Raw genomic sequence first — 11,514 nt, 5'->3', positions numbered from 1 at the left:
ATTCAAAAATCACTTTCTAGACAAAAGGCTATCTCTCGATGCTCTTACAATGCCCATAAATGTTTTATCGAAGCCCCAGGCGATCTATCGATACTCTTACAGTGTTAAGGAAAAATATTTAAACTATGAGCAAAAGATTCATAAGCAAACATAATTCATCATTCATAAACATAAAATATTGTTTAGGCAAACAAAGTTTAACACCAAGTAAAGCATTCATGGTGATATCAAAGATCATCCAAGATTAAACCGTTTAATATAGCCCCAAATGAAATAAGAGTTTAAGAACAAAGGAAGAATGACTCCAAAAACCGGGGCTCTGTCGCGACAATCCTGATCAGCACCACGCCTTTCATGGTGATCACCCTCTCTCGAGGCCTGATCACCACTCTGCTATCGTCTGGTTATGGAGGACACCAAGGAATACTTGGGGTAGATGGAGGGAAAGCACTGCAGCTGCTTGTTTAGGCCTAAAGTAAAGCTATTCTTTCTTCTTCCTTGCTTTCTTCTTTTTGTGGCTACGGCTGGTAATTATAAGGAGAATCTCCTAGGGCTTTCCATGCTTTTGGAGTTTCCTTAATTAGCCGTTATTAATTTCCCAAACTTAAAAAGGAAAGGCAGCTGACAGCTATCAGAATGATCAATGCTTTCTTGCACGTGAAGTAGGTCATCCAGCTGGTATGTGACATAGGCAGTTTCGCCACATGTGCTTCAGACTTATTCAGATAAATCTTACCTCGGCGCGATAAATCTACTGCTCACGTTCTCATCTGCTCCATTTTCCTTTGTAACTCATGTTCTTCCTCTCCTGCACACACAACTCAAATAACCCCTTCTCCTCAGCAGCATCAGTTAAGCCAAATAAATCTTGCCTAGGCAAAACTTATCCACCACAAGCAATTATAACCTATATACAACTAAATGCAACTAAAAATGCAAAGCATACTTTGTTTAGACGAGCAATAACTTAAGTGAAAAGACTATAAATTAAGTCTTTTTACGGAGTTATCAACCACCCAAAGGAAGTAAGCCAATTGCTGAAACCATAAGGGTAAGACTACCGCGACTCCAAATCATTCCCGTGATATACAATGTTTTAAGTGTTAGGGGTGTGGACACGTTGCAAGTCAATGCCCAAATTGCAACACCATGCTTCTTCGAGATAATAGAGAAGTTGAATCGGAAAAAGAATAGGATGAGAATTAGAGCATTCTTGTTGTCAAAAGGAGCCTAAACGTGCAATCCAATGGAGGAGATGAATAAAGTGAAAATATCTTCCATACTCGCTACCATGTTGGAGGAAACGTATACTTTGTTATTATTGATGGATGTAGTTGCACTACTGTTGCTAGTATCGTAATAGTAGATACACTTGGCTTGGTAACAACAAAGCATCTTCAACCTTATAAACTGCAATGGCTCAATGATGGAAGAGAACTCAAGGTGACCAAGCAAGTTCAAATTGCTTTCTCTATTGGGAAGTACAAAGACTATGTGTTATGTGATGTCGTTCCAATGCACGCAAGCCATTTACTACTTGGAGGGCCTTGGTAATTTGATAGGCGAGTGATCCATGATGGGTATACCAACCGGTATACAATCATCCATTGGGCAAGGAAGATCACTTTAGCTCCACTTTTACCAAAGCAAATACATGAAGACCAAATTCAATTGAGAGGAAAATTCGAAAGAGCCAAAGAGAGAGAGACTAAAATGGAGGTAAAAACAAAAGAGTGTGATCAAAATGAGGGAAGGAAAATCATCATTCTTTCTAAAGAGAGAGAGTTGAAAAAGTGTTTAATGACGGTAAAGGAAGCACTTGTGATCATGTACAAGGAATATTATTTGAAAGCTAACTACCTTGATCAAAATTTGCCTTTTTTTGTGTCTTTATTACAGGAGTTTGATGACCTATTTTCGGAAGAAATACCAAGTGGGCTGCCACCTATTCGTGGCATAGAACATCAAATAGACTTTGTTCCTGGAGCCGTCATTCCAAACCGACCAGCTTACCGAAGCAACCCTAAAGAAACTAAAGAATTATAAAGGCAAGTATCTAAGTTGATGGCAAAAGGCTACTTGAGGAAAAGCCTTAGCCCATGTAACGTTCCGATTCTACTTGTGCCAAAGAAGGATGGAACTTGGAGCATGTGTGTGGATTGTTGAGCTGTAAAGAAAATTATGGTAAAGTATCGTCACACTATTCCTCGCTTAGATGACATGTTAGATCAGCTTAGCGATTCTAACCTCTTTTCCAAGATTGATCTTAAGAGTGGTTACAACCAAATACTAATGCGGGAAGATGAGTGGAAAACAACATTCAAATGAAGCAAGGCATTTATGAGTGGTTAGTTATGCCTTTTGGCTTAACTAATGCACCAAGCACATTTATGAGGTTAATGAATCATTTTCTTAGGCCATTCTTGGGTAAGTTTTGTGTGGTTTACTTTGATGACATTCTAATATATAAAAAAAACCATGTAAGAACATGTTCAACATTTGACGTTAGTTTTACTTGTTTTGAGGAAGAAAAAATTGTTTGTTAATTTACAAAAATGCACGTTTTGACTAACAGAGTTGTTTTCCTAGGTTTCGTTGTGAGTTCTGAAGGTTTGGAGGTTGACAAAGAGAAGGTTAAATTCATTGAAGAGTGTCCACGACCAGCAAGTATTTCTCAAGTTAAGAGCTTCCATGGACTTGCAAGTTTTTATCGGAGATTCGTCCCCAAGTTCAGCACCATAACAGCTCCACTAACAAGTGTTATTAAGAAGAATTCTAAATTCTTTTGGGGGAGATCAAGAGAAGTCCTTTAATAGAATTAAAGATTGTTTAATTCATGCCCCTTTACTTGCTCTATCTGATTTTAATTTAACTTTTGAAATTGAATGTGATGTGTCATGTGTAGGAATTGGAGCAGTCTTGTCTCAAGGTGGACGTCCTATAGCCTATTTTAGTGAGAAATTAAGTGGAGCTACGCTTAACTATCCTACCTATGACAAGGAGATGTATGATGCTCTTGTGAGGGCAATACAAACATGTCTACACCACTTTTGGCCTAAGGAGTTCATCATTCACACCGATCATGAGGTGTTGAAATATATTCGGGGGTAACATAAACTCAACAAAAGGCATGCCAAATGGGTGGAGTTTCTTGAAACCTTTCCATATGTTATCAAGTACAAGAAAGGTAAGGAGAATATAGTTGCCGATGCATTGTCACGGAGGTATGTTCTTTTAAACACTTTGGAATCTAAGTTGTTGGGTTTTACTTTTATTAAAGACTTTATGTTTCTGACTCTGATTTTTGAGAAATTTACAAAGCTCATGAGGAAGGGACGATTGATAAATACTTTAAGAATGATGGTTTTCTATTCAAGAAAGGGAGACTATGCGTCCCTCAAGGTTCCATGCGAGAATTGCTCACTAAGGAAGCCCATGGAGGAGGATTAATGGGATATTTTGGGATAGAAAATACTTTGGCTATACTTCAAGAACACCTATATTGGACCAAAATGAAACGAGATGTGGAAAGTTAATGTGAGCGTTGCATTACTTACAACAATGCTAAATCCAAAGTCATGCCACATGGACTTTACACACCACTAACCATACCGGAAGTACCATGGATGGCTATTTCAATGGATTTTTTTCTAGGGCTTCAACACACAAAGAACAACAAAGACTCCATCTTTGTAGTTGTTGATAGATTTTCCAAAATAACTTATTTTATTCCCTGTGACAAAACTAATGATGCCTCACATATTGCTAATTTATTTTTTAGGGAAATTTTAAAACTACATGGCATACCCAGAACTATTGTGTCTGATTTGGATGTAATTTCTTAAGCCACTTTTGGAGAGCCCTATGGAGTAAGATTGGTACTAAGCTACTATTCTTCACCACTTGCCACCCTCAAACGGATGGTCAAACTGAAGTGGTGAATCGAGTACTGTCCATGTTATTTCGGTCCATCATTCAGAAGATTTTGAGAACATTGGAGGAGAGTTTACCACATGTGGAGTTTGCATACAACCTTTCAATCCATACTCCTATGGGGTGCACGCCTTTCAAAGTGGTGTATAGATTCAATCCATTAACACCGATAGACTTGTTACCATTACCTGCTGATCAAATTATAAATAAAGATGGACTTAACAAAGCTTAGTTTGTTAAGAAGTTTCATCAACAAGTGAGGGAGAACATTGAAAAGAGAACTAAGCAATACAAACATCAAACAAATAAGGGTCATAAGTGAAATACTTTTGAGCTAAGGGATTGGGTGTGGCTGCACATGAGGAAAAAATGGTTTCCGGTACAACAAAACTCCAAATTAATGCCTCAGGGAGATAGACCATTCCAAAGAGTCAAGAAGATCAATGACAACGCTTATCAATTAGATCTTCTAGGTGAGTTTAATATCAGTGCAACCTTCAATGTTGTTGACTTGTATCCTTATGATATAGGAGACGACTTGGGGACAAATCGCCTTAAAGAGGGAGGGAATGATATGATCGCCAATAGCAAAGACCCGGAGAAGTACCCAAGTGGCCCCATCACACGATCAAGGGATAAGAGTTTCAAGCAGCCATGGAGAGTATGTTTACATCAAGCTTGGGATGATGAAAGAGGAATAATAAGGTAGGAAATTTGCATGAGAATTTGAAGTTTGCATAACATTCATTGCATTTAATAAGTGTGTTGTTCATTTAAGCATGCATTGCATTTAAACCATCTAGTTCATTTAGGGAAGTAGTTCATTTATGCCCTTAGATCCTTCAGTAAGCTACTTCATACATGCATCTACTTCATTTATTAAACTAACTCTTAATTGTTTCATGCATTTTGAATTAAAGATTGAATAAAGTTCACCTTTGTGTCTAGGTACATGAGAGAAGTTGAACGGTTTCATCAGATGCAAGAATGTCAGTCAGAATGTCTTCCAATTCTGGATGTGATACAAACGTGTTTTGTTCTAGAAATCAATTGGGAATTATTCCTCTATCTCTTATCTTCCAACGCCTTTTGAATCACCTAAATTCTATATCTGGAGCTTGAGATATGATCGAGTTATTGAAGATAATGCATGCTGGAATTTTGTTACGAAAATTTTATGTATGGATGATTTTGATGAGTTTAAGACAAGGGAGAGTCTTTTCAACTTCATCCAAGTGACAAGCCATTGAAGGACTCTTAATTCACCCATTCAAGACATTCAAATCTGATTGTTATCATCTAAATTAGAGGGCTGTTCACATTCTTCAAGGGAGCATGCAATGAAGGGTGATTTAATTCACTTATTAAGACAATTTTCAGCATAGAATAAAAGAGTCTTCCATCCATTGGACGAAATTAAGGCCAAATTCAGCTTTAAATTGTCTAGATTCATCCCCAAAATGATCTAGATTATTCATCCAACTTTGAAGATAAGAAGAAAAAGCATTCAAGTGCATTTTATTGCTAAATTGATGAGAACGTTTTCATCTTTTGAGTCTTTTCATATGCTGCTTAGAAATACTATAAATAAGCACCTTTGGGATCATTTGTGAACACACACTTGAATATATAAAACATCTTTGAGAGGTTGCTTTCATTCTTGTTCCCTTGTAGAACTTTATCGGCTTCAAGATAGTCTTGTAGTCTTCATCCATTTTCTTTTGTTATAGTGTTGGTTCCTAGCTCATCTATAGCTAATGGGTCGCGTTCCATATCCTACCACTTCGTTTCCACCTTTAATATATTGTTGGTTCCTAACTCTAATATAGTTAGAGGCTCACAATTCATTTCCTTCAGATTCTTCATACTATACACCAACTCCCTACTATCTTCACAAACCTTTTCATCCTTTATTTTCCTTAATCACAACCATCACTCTTCCTACGCTGTTAATCCATTTCAACATATCTTTCATCTTTCATCTTTCCATTTCCATATATTATTTATCTATTTCTATTTTACAACGTTGTTTGCGAATTTCATATTACATTCAAAGTACTGTGGAGTTCTTTCTAGAATAACGATCGGACATTCACATATATGACTCGAAACATATAATTGAGATCATATCAACAAACGTTGATGTGAATGATGGGTCGTGGGTGACCATGAGGACTCAATCTTAATAACTTTCTTCCATTATCCATGGTTGATTGTCTCTTTTCGAATAGTTAGGGTGTGGCAATCCTTTCTTATAGAATATTTTTTTATTAACTAATGGCTGATTATAAATTTGATTTTGTTACTTGTTGGAGACTAGAGTCAGTGGTGCGAGAGTTGATGCAATTGTTCGTAGTTTAGTTTTCCGACTCTTTTCATATTGAGACTAATGGCTTTAGTGGTGGAATTTAGTTGTTGTAGATGCTAGTTAGCATATTGAGTTCAGGAATGGACTTTGGTTTCAACTTGGTTTCATGACTAGGTAGCACGACTCCATGGCTTTTCGGGGGGTGATTTTAATGTAATTTTGTGTTCGGATGAAATACTATGGGGTGTTTTAGGTCGTTAAGGAACAAGCTAGGGTTTTAATAGTTTTTTAATATTTTGGGGGATATTGGGTTTTCGGGGTCTGAAATTCACTTGGGCCGTGGCTCTTTTCAACAGAGATTGGATCAATGTTTAGCTAATAATGGATGTCATGATCTTTTCCCAAACTTCACTATTCTACATCTTGGTTGTTTAGATTCATACCACAGGATGCTTTTATTACGACATTTAGTGTGCTCTCTAGTGTCTTCTAGCTAATAATGTAATGTAATGTGTTACCATTGTTGGGTAAAATGTGCATGAAGAAAAACTTATCTGACTAATATACATAAAAAAAAAAGACATTTCATTGCAAAAACAAAATATCATTGCATTCAATTAATTCCAATAAGTTTGGAAATATTCCTAAACACTTGTTTGACCAATATACATAATCAAAATAAGGCATTTCCAGTAAACATATCCCATTAGCATATCTGACCAATGCTAATTTTCAACTATCAACAAAAAAATGTAAACCTGTTTAACTAAGATTAACAAAAAGTTGTACTATTTCTAATCACATCACTATGGTCATGTAGTATATATGTTGAACCGATATTTGATTTTGATATAACAGAGTTATTAAATAATTTATTTTGTTAAAATTTTCATTTTTATAATACTATGAAAATTTATCATAAAATATTTTCAAGTGAGTTTTAATTGTGAAAAATAATAAGTGTTCTTAAGTCATTATGCAATTTATAAATATTTTTCAATGCTAAAAATACTTGATTTTGTCAAAAATCACCCCTCAATCTCGAAATCAAAAAGCTAGTATCGATACTCATTTTTTTAGAATACTTTTTCGATATTGATACCAAGGTCCTAGTCTCGATACTGTTTTGTGAGTATCGATACTCACTATAATATCAATACTGAAGGCTGACGCGACTATTCTTTTATCGTTAGTATGCTTGGTCTCGATACCTTATTTTCGATAATGATACCAAAGTCGCAAGTGAGCATGTAATGCTCAAATTAATGATTAATGATTCTAATCAACCACCAATCACTATAAACAATTTTGTTTATTAGTGGCATCTAAAATATTGTCACTAAAACTTACATTTTTGTCACAATTTGTATTTTATGATGTTAAAATTGGAGTCATGGAAAACATCACCCTAGGGTGTCACTAAATGTCAAATGTGACAATCTATATATTTTCGTCACATTTGTTAACATAGAGTGACGTTAATGCATAACGTCATCTTATAAGTTGTATTTAGTGACAATTAATTATGTCATTAAATAACATAAGATTTCATCACTAATTATTCATATTGTCACTAATAATATAATACTTTAATATTATCAATGACAAATAATTGTCATAATTTCTTTATTAAAAATAAAGAATCATCAAATTACAATAAAAGACAAAATGTTTTAGAATTTATAATAAAAGTTTAAACTTTTTAGAATTTACAATAAAGAAAATTATTTTATAAATTACAATAAAGGACAAAATTTGTTATAAACTACAATAAAGTACAAAACTATTTATAAATAACAATAAATTAAAAACAATTTATAAATTACAATAAAATACAAAATTATTTATAAATTACAATAAAGGATAAAACCTTTTATAAATTATAATAAAAGGAGACATTTTTATAAAATACAATAAATTTAGCATAAGAGGTAACTAAAGGTTGATGCATGGAGGGCTCTACTTAAGAGGGAATTGAATGTTGATGGTTGGAGGGATGATGTCCTAACAGCTCCTGGAATGATTTTTGGAGCTAACTTAGAGTGAATTTGACCTTTCCTTGGAATTATGTCTTATTGAGATCAACCTTTCATAGGCTGCACGCTTAATCTTTCATGGCATTCATGCTCAAGCATCGTTCCATGGATGTTGACTGAGATCTTGCCCCATCATCTTCCTGACTAGAAAGAAAACTTCCTCAGTCAATATCTAACATAACTCGTCACTTAATTTATAGATATACCATCTCCTGAAATTAAAAATTCATTACTACAAGATTAATGGTTTAAAAAGAAATAGGGAAAACCATGAAATTTAACAAATTTGAAATAAAATAAACACTGGTTTGTAATATATAGTGAATAACGTTCTTCTTACGTTGGCCTCTCATACATCTGCAAGCACAACAAGAGGATCACTTGAACTTGTAGAAGTAGTATTGGCATTTGGCCTCATTGCCTTTTGTAGTCCAACACGTAGCTCTCACCTCTATAAAATGATTATAAGATTTGGTTTAATATTAAGCACTTGTATTCCAAGTCAATTCCATGTCCACGTTTAAGTGAAATAAACAACAAACCAAATGTGATAGAATTTTTTTAGAAAGAAATCTAACCTTAAAAAAACAAATGTATCCAACGACAAAATCCCCATCTTGTAAGTGTCTTCTTGGTTGACCTACCATTCCCATTTTCAAGTGAACCAATTCCTCAAAATAAGAAAATGATTTACTTAATGTTTAGATTTGAGTCTAATATTATTGGTATTGCAAGTATTAATCTCTAAGACATGCTAAAAACATCACTCATTTCGAGCAAATCTTTGACAATCAACTCTTGTTTTTGATTTTGCATTGACATGTCCTGTGATACAAGTTCATAATTATATTAGACAAAAGAAAAAGTAGGCAAATTAATATAGAAAGGGAAATGACAAATATTTCTTTTTAAGCATTGTAAAACAATGAAACAAGGGGGTTATAAAATTGAAAAAACATAAAAGAAAGGGGCTGATGAAGCACCATGGTGGTGATGAATGCTGGGAAGAGGACGTTGATGGAGCACCATAGTGGTACTGTTGGGGTGCCTTGGTGGCCTTGGACAAGTCTGGAGGATTCATTGGGGTGGTGCAGGGCGAAGGACGTTCAAGGGGTTCGTGATGTTTTGTTGAATAGTGGTTGGTCGAGCGGGGAAAGGTGATGGCTCTAGTGATCGAGCGATGAGAGATGAACGATGATAAATTTGGATGACCAGAGGACGAGCACTGGTTGGTCGATAAGTAAAAGGAGAGCAGAGAAAAAAGATGGCTTTAGGAGGACTAGTTATGGTTGGCCAATTAAAAAAAACAATGGCTGCTGCTCAAGAATGGAGTTCTAGTGTACTGATAAAGCAAACGACGGCTAGGGTTTTATCTTTGAAAACCTAGCCAGTTGCCATAACATATATATATAAAAAGTATTTAGGCTTGTTAAATAATATTTATTTAAAATAGGTTATGATGAATTAAAGTTCAAAAGGTTATATTGACTTGATGGCTTCGCTGATGTTTTGGAAACTAATTTAAATTTTTTGAAACATAAGTCAAAAGGGTGAAATTGAAGTTTAGTACTTGATTAGTCTAGAGTTCGAATTAATGGCACAAAGCTTCCAAATATTATGAATTGACTACAAGAACTTTACGATTCCCTACTTTAATATAAATTTCAGAATTAATATATTAAAAGTAAAATTTAAACCCACAAATACTTTGGCATATGATTCTCTTATTAGTACTCAATTTTAACATGGTCAATTAAAAATTATTTTTTAATGACAAAAAGGTCATAAATTTTAACATGTTCAATCCCCGAGCAATTTATAATTCATTTTACAAATTTTTTTCAATTCAATGAATTTCACAACTAATATATTAAAATCAAATTTAAACCAAAAAAATTCTCTTAATCTCTTTACGTGACATATATTATTATCTTATTAACAATCGACTTTGACATGATCAACGAAAAATTATTTTGAACGGTAAAAAAGATCTTAAATATGCATATACATATTAAATCATTTATCAATCAAAATAACCTTAAATGTATGTATACATATAAATATATAGAAACAAGTTTGATAAACAAATAAATAAATAAACATTTGAAAAATCATTAGTAATAAGATTTCAAATGAGTGGTATATCTAAGATGTCATTAAAAATTTGCCTCACAAATCCTTTTGTTATTTCTTTGCATTAAAAAGAAGTGATATAATCTCATGATGTCTTTTACAATCATCATATAAAAAGAGGTTGTGATAATTAATTATTTTCGTCATGTTAAAATTATTTTCGTGACAATAATAAAACATCACATTTTATGTCCTATAAAATATGACGAATCAAATTGTCACGAATAAAATTTATCAGTGACAATTTTACAACGTCAGTAATTATTTTGGAGGGAAATTTTAGTTCAAACATATAGTGACTAAAATTGGCGACCATTTTCAATATTGTCATAAAGGATATACCATAAATCACTAAATGTGACGAAAATAAAAACATCACGTTTATAGTATTCTTGTGACATTATACATAGTGTCATATAGAAATTTTGTCACAAATGACAAATTGTTGTAGTGAATGACTCCAAATGGCTAGAAGGGTATTAGAAGACATAAAAGGGACCACGAATCGAATGAAGAACCACAAGAAAGATTATTGAAAGATAATACCAACATAAAAAAATGAGCTTAATTTGTCATATTCTTTGTAACACACTTGTGAGCACATTTTTTATCTTGCTCAAGTATGGTTTGGGTGAGTGCTTAAATTTATGTAAAAAAAAAATTTGTGAGGTTTTTCTCTTTGTTTTCATAATTTGTAATTACTCTTTGGGAGAGTGTGTATTCAATGTTTTGGGGTTTAAACTTTGAAGTGTTAGTAAGTTTACATATTGTTAAAGGTAAGAAAATTTAGTGGATTTCAAAATCCTTATTGTGGATGCTAAGGTAGTGGATGTAGACTTAGTTGAGAATTTGAACCACTTTAAATCATTATGCAATGTTTAATTTTCAGCTGCTTACATGACATATTTTGTAAAGGCCAATTCACCCCCTCTTGACATATTTTTCTTCTAAGAAAGAGCTAACAATTAGTATCAAAGTGAGTCTCAATCGACGATTTAAAAACCTTGAGAAGGTCCTAGGAAAGATTGATCAATTTTTTCATTCAATCGATAAAGATGGCTTCAACCTCCGGCTCCTACCATGTTGAAGAATGGCAATCCATTT

This window comes from Hibiscus syriacus, unplaced genomic scaffold, assembly GCF_006381635.1.
Source record: "Hibiscus syriacus cultivar Baekdansim isolate YM2019G1 unplaced genomic scaffold, ASM638163v2 tig00014073_pilon, whole genome shotgun sequence".
NCBI lineage: Eukaryota > Viridiplantae > Streptophyta > Magnoliopsida > Malvales > Malvaceae > Hibiscus > Hibiscus syriacus.
This window is presented reverse-complemented; position numbering follows the sequence as displayed.